This window comes from Lolium rigidum, chromosome 6 (genome assembly GCF_022539505.1).
Source record: "Lolium rigidum isolate FL_2022 chromosome 6, APGP_CSIRO_Lrig_0.1, whole genome shotgun sequence".
Taxonomy (NCBI): domain Eukaryota; kingdom Viridiplantae; phylum Streptophyta; class Magnoliopsida; order Poales; family Poaceae; genus Lolium; species Lolium rigidum.
This window is the reverse complement of record NC_061513.1, coordinates 89,608,071-89,614,694: the sequence shown is the minus strand read 5'-3', so window position 1 is coordinate 89,614,694 and position 6,624 is coordinate 89,608,071. Positions and strand designations below refer to the sequence as shown.

Genomic DNA, 6,624 nt, shown 5'->3' with positions numbered 1-6,624 from the left:
TAGTACATGTTTGTACTTAAGAGAGACAAATATGGGGCGGGGTGATATTTTAGGGCTCTGCTGGAGTTGAACGAAATACGGGTGAGGAATCTTTTGAGGGAAGACCCAATGAGAAGATATGCGGGATGCATTTTGTACTTAAGTTTTGAATAGAAAAGAGAAGGTCATTAATGGTATTGTCAATAGATCGTTTTCTTCTGTTACATCTTAAGGAAGCGATTTATAAGTGTCTGCTTATAAAATATTCAGACCTTGTTTTTATCAACATGCATGAAAAATAAAAATTGTACAATACATGTCTCGTGTCCTTCTCACTTGGACTATGCAACGATTACAATGAGTAGAGACAAGCAAGAACCAAGACATAATACCTACTTTGGTTCAACAGCTGAGTAGGAATATACACTGTTGTAATCAAAAACACTGCTGCTGCTGCTGTCATCCTTCATAGGCAAATGTTCCTCCTGAGGATCTCTACTTATTTCATTTCCAAAATGTTCAGTTGATAAATATGCCGAGTCTAACAACTGTCCCCCTTCATTCTGCATAATGATCTCAAGTTCCTTCACCACATCATTCATTGTTGGGCGGTCAACACCAGATTCTTCTACACATTCCATAGCCAACTGTAGGAATCTCCTGAAGCCAACTAATTTTGCTGAATCCCTGATTGCCGGATCAATTAGGCTCTTCAAGCCATAGTACTCTTGATCATACTGGTCTACCGCAGTCCTGATCTCACGCACAATGTACTTACCTTTCTCTATAGGCTGCCTGGAAGTTATTAGTTCTAGCATGACAACTCCGAAACTATATACATCACTCTTCTCAGAGAGCTGCTGAGTCATGTAGTACTCAGGATCCAAATAACCCTATAATTCAATATAGAAGATGAATTAGCAAGAAATCTTATTTTCCCCATAAAATATATGCACTTCTGTTATCATTCCCAGAATTACTTACCAGTGTTCCCTTCACTTGGGTAGAAACGTGGCCCTTTTGTGTGTCAGATAATAGCTTTGAAAGACCAAAGTCAGCTACCTTTGCAGTTAGACTTTCATCCAAAAGTATATTGGTTGATTTTATATCTCTGTGGATAATTGGTGGATTAGCAAGTTCATGAAGGTATGCCAGACCTTTAGCAGACCCGATGGCGATCCTAAGTCGCGTCATCCAATCCAAGTGCATCCCTCCTTTACCTGCAGTTAAGCTATAATTAGACCCCACCTTGTATACGAGCATGTAATAATTCGTAAATATGCGCTAGTAGTGATAAAGATGAGTATTACCCATCAGGTTCTCCCTTAGTGTCCCATTAGGAATATACTCATAAACCAACATCTGCTCCCCTTGTTCGTAGCAGAAACCAACTAGGCTCACGAGGTTCTTGTGATGAACCCTGGACAGTAGTTCTATCTCATTCTTGAACTCAGCTGCACCTTGCATGGATCCTTGCTGTGCGCGTTTTATTGCAGCCATTTGCCCATTTGCGATTGTTCCTTTGTAAACCTTTAAATAGATAAATATGATATCAGATGCTTCTGCAAAGTACAAACCCATGTCAAATACGTGATTTTACGGAAGTTCAGTTACCTTCCCATATCCTCCAGATCCTATCTCGTGGGTTTCTGAGAAATTATTGGTGCATTTTTTCAGTTCCTCAAATACAAAATATCTTGCTCCTTTCAGTTGTGGCACATCGCCGTTATCTTTACCACCTGCTCCCCATGATGCTGTTGTATCAAACAAGTAACAAGATCAAATTAGGAAGCATGTTGTGACACTTCAAAAATGCTTATGGTTGATTAGATAGCTTTTGGTTCACATTGCAGGGTTCTGTTAGTTCTTTTGGGTATTTTTCTGGGTGTTTTATGTAACTTCGTGTTTTTTGATGCTCTGGTAATACAAAACAAAACGATTTTTATTATCCATTTAAGAACAAAAATGTTTATGTCTGTCTTAATTTTTTTTGGTCATGTGTGGAAAACTAACTATGGCTAATCAGTTCGTATTTAGTATGTATAGTTGTAACATATCTTCCACTATTTGAACTTCCAATGATGAAATGAACTATTACCGAACGGGTTAGTAGTTCTCTCTACTGCCTTCTTGGCTAATTTCTTCTGTCGTAGAGCATATATTGCAACCAGAACAAGGCCGGCAATAAGGACAAAACCAGCAACTGCTATTCCGACTATTACACCTTTGTGCGTTGAAGACTTTTTGTCACTTGGGCCTGAAATGAATAAGTTGTGTAAGATCTGAAGATATCTCAAATAAAAAAGACTACAAACATTTGCATTGTGCATACTTGTAAAGTATTTGCTTGCTATGAAGCTGTATGGTCCAAACGCAGGTGGAGCTTTGTAAATTTGGTTGACCAAAGTAGAGCTGATTCTTATAACTTCGGAGCGATTGAAGTTTGTTCCACTGACAGGAAAAAACTTCAATGTGAATATCAGAGGAGCTCCTGGACTGAACTGGATATCAGAAAGCGCAACTGATCCTGGAGGCAGGCTAACGTTCTGTGCAAGCGTTGACTCCAATAGTTGGAATATCGTGGGGTTTGTCATGTCAGAAAAGGCAGGTGCTCGGAAGATCATCAAACCCTGGAAGGGGTTAGTGCAAGCGCAGCTCTGTGAAGGGGCTGGATTTGCCAAGTGGTCAGTGGGACATGAAATGGCACCGCATGATCCTAGGCTTGTAGAGTATGATACTTGCTGCTTTTGCTGGAGTGTACACGAGCTGATATTGGCGTAGCACGCAGGATTCCCTGTTAATCTGGACGAGAACAAAAAGGCTGGGTGAGACCACTTATACAAGTAGATATTCTAAATAAATAAAAAACTTATACAAGTAGATATCATATGGGGGGTACTTACATTAGGCTATTGGTGTAGCTTGGGTTAACTGTAGTATCAGCGATTTGATTATTTGTCAAATTAACAACCCGCAGTTGTGAGCTGATGATACCACTCATATCAAGTCTCCCTGTGAAAGCATTCTTAGCTAGTGATCTGCATTACAGTACAAGTTACAACATCAAAAGGCATAGAAATTGTTGGTCGGGTGTAACTGGAAGTCATGTAATGGTCTATTTGCAACTAAATAAATATAAATTTAAAGTGTGAGATCTTGAGGGGCCCACAATCATTTTCCGGAATCTACAGAAAATTACTAAAGTGAAACTTTCAGCTAGATATGCTATCAGAGAAAGTTTAGCTTGAGTATTGAAGGAATTACATTTGCTGCATCTGGGGGAGGCTGAAAAGAGCGCTAGGAATTATCCCATTAAGGTGGTCGTTTTCCATAAATCTGCAAATTATCGAAGCAGAGTAACAACATTATTACAATATAACTTTTCTCATGAGAGTGGATTTTGCACACTCAAGGGTTAGTGCAAATATAACCTCATTCATTGATTCAGCCTCGAGATCTGTGCACACAATGTAGATGTAAAGCGAGAGTGCACAGATCTGAAGGTTGTGTTAATGATCGCAATAGTTTGTACTCAACCGTGAGTGTTCCCTTACTAAATCCACTTAGTGTTCACTTTATTAGTCCTCATATAACTTACATGGTGTTCAGGGACGTCAACGTTGAAAGCCATCGTGGTGCTGGTGAACTTGCAAAATCATTGTTACTTGTGTCCCTGTTCGGAGAGAAAACATTCTTTAACACAGCAGAAGAATCAATAGACTTAAGCGTTGATATATTTTAAATCTTACACATAAGTGAGATTAGTTGCATTGGTGAGGTCTGGTACTGTCCCTCTCAGTTGGTTACTTGCTAAGCTCCTTCAATAACCAATGAAAATTTTGCAACATCATTTCCAAGGAAGAGGAATATTGCTTGATATTCATTAATAGTAGTTACTTACAGTTCCGTCAGGTTAGGCAGGTTGCCTATACTTTTCGGTACAGGACCACTGAACTGGTTATGGTCTAGTCGGCTGAAACAAGTTCATTCAGCAAAAAAAGAGTTAATGCAATTGTCAGAAGTGAGTGTGGGACAAATGAGAAACTGTTATCAGGCACATACATAATTTGAAGTGATTTGACAAATCCAAGAGATTCCGGGATTGATCCAGTGAAGTTGTTGTTGTCAAGTATCCTGGCAATGATCGATAAACTAGTCAGATGATATGAATGAACAGAGGACATTGGTAATTGCAAATGAATACACTGCTTACACATGTATGAGGTTCATACTGGCATTGAAAAGACTTCCGTTTATTGGGCCTGTCAACTGGTTCTCGCTAAAATGGCTGTTGATTTGAATGGATGGATAAGACGATAACACATTCAAGCAGTGCATATGATTATTCATTTTATTCTAGATCTGGTACAACGTTTGAGTACTTACAAATGATTTGCATTGACAAGTCTGTCCAGCCCTGGGTCTGAATTTGATGAAACTGGGATTTGCCCTGACAGTTGATTGTCCGACAAATCCAACCAAAAGAGATCTGTGAGAAAGCCAAGCGTGTGGGGTATGCTGCCAGTGAATTTATTTGAGTTTAGGGCCCTGTGTTAGAGCAATTTGTTAGTTGAACTGTATCATCTCATGAACCGAATAATCTCATTGAAGATCTTTCTTGAAATTTCAGTGAATTCTTACAGGAATGTTAGCTGTCTTAAGTTGCCTATCTCTTGTGGAATGTTACCAGTGAAGCTGCATCCAACTAAAATCCTGAAAAACACACACGATATGTCAGCCATCCCCTGTATTTTCGTTTGGTCCTTCCCACAGATCCCAAAGAGGAGTAATGTTCTTGTATGGTCACTGTTCTTACAGAGTTGTGAGCTGCTTCAGATTTCCAATATTCGGAGTAAGTGGACCTCCAAGACTTGGATTGTTAGACAGATCCCTGCATGTAGTTAATATCAGTAGCCTTAAACATATTATGGTCTAGATATCTAGATAGTTTCGCAGGCTCTAGCATCCCGTTCCTGGAGTCCTATATGTTACAGCATGGTTTTGCTGACAAAAGAACTGAAGTTTCTTATTATGGATGAAGGAAGTTCTTCTAAAACTGACGAAGGAAGGACTTACAGATAAGTCAAAGCAGAGAGTTGGTCTATGGCGTTGCTTAATGTGCCTCCAATATTCATGCTTGATAACCTCCTGCAGACACCGGGTTTCAGCAGATTGTTTGTTGATAACAGAAGTAAAAAAACATGACACATGAGTTCAGCTCTCACACTTCTGTCACTCTCCCATTATTAGAACAGGAAATTCCATCCCAGGAGGTGCACGGATCGGTCGATCCTGTCCAGCTTTGCGGTTCATCCTGCCAATTCCTGGTCAGGGCTTGTAGCGCGGCAACTGTATAATTGGTAAGCTAACATTAGGGAGGCGCTTTTGTAACAACAGTCCTGGTAGCTAATCTATTTCCTTCCATGGATTCTTATCAGCCACTGATCTTATTAGTACGAGAGGCGATGAAAATAGCATTTTCGAGAAATCAAGATAAGTCTTGATCCAAGAGAGGAGGCCTTCTTCTTGAACTCTCAGTTGAACTGGCAGGAAAGAAACATTGTTTCAGTTTCCGTTGTTTTTAGCATGGGGTACCTATTTCTCTGTGCATTCACACGACCTTCTAAGTTTGTTTGATCTGGACAAGTGTGGATTTGATCCATTTACAGGTTTATTTTTGCACAACACATGGCATAACAAAGTGAATATATAACTCGCCCAAGAGTCTTACAAGTTATGATTAAAGCTACCGAATTGAAGAAAAAAACAGAAACATAATCTTGATGGTACCGACTACCACGATGCTGATCTTATCTCTGGGCATTCATGTAAAGAATAAATTATGCTCCAGGCTGAACTAATCTGACTGACCTTGGTTCTCAGGCCAGCGATTGCTCAGTGAGCAACTTGTCCTAAAAAGAAGACAACTTTCTTGTGATAACCTATTGGAAGAACGAAAGATTACGGCTTACCATCTTGGGAGTTGGTCTGGCTGGTGCATGACCGGAGTCCCACCAAGAGAAAGAACAGAAGTAACACCCTCTGCATCGCAACTCCTCCGCGGCGTCCAGGCCTCCACAGCAAATGAAGGTCACGCCAAACCAGAAACAACTTTGGGTGTATGTTCCTGTGGGAGAAGTCTACTCCAGGGGCAAGATCGTGGAGGAGCTAGCAGCTACCGAATGACGCACCCTCCTTCCTGAGGTTTAGTAACAAGGCTAGGCAAAGAAAACAGCCGTTCAAACAAAACCATCTCATATATAGCTAGCCTCAAGAGAGTTTCTTATCAGGCATTGCCTGTAGGACTGTGCTTACCAGGTCCAAACAACAGAACTCGCTCAGAGAAATGCACGCGCACAAGGTTGTTGGGTGGCCTTGCGACTCGAAAATGAGTCGTAGAAAGAGCACAATTGAACTGATCAAAAGGTGAGATGGTTAAATAAAACGTTTGTGTGTTACACTTGAGTAGTGGTAAGGCCTTGTCTGGGCAGCACCTTATGCATTTCTGCTTCTCAGCATTGGTCCAGTCGTAACTTTGGCTTTTGGGTGGTTTGGTGTTTCTGGGTTTTGTACGTTTTCTGTCCACATCATTGTGCTGTTAGTTAACACAAAGATAGGGTACGGCCGTAGTAGGTTGGATTGTAT

At 40.5% G+C, this 6,624-nt stretch overlaps 1 pseudogene; it reads right to left on the bottom strand.

Annotated features, from left to right (window-relative positions):
* Nucleotides 1-371: 371 nt before the first annotated feature.
* Nucleotides 372-6,027, bottom strand: LOC124662936 (annotated as a pseudogene).
* Nucleotides 6,028-6,624: the final 597 nt, after the last annotated feature.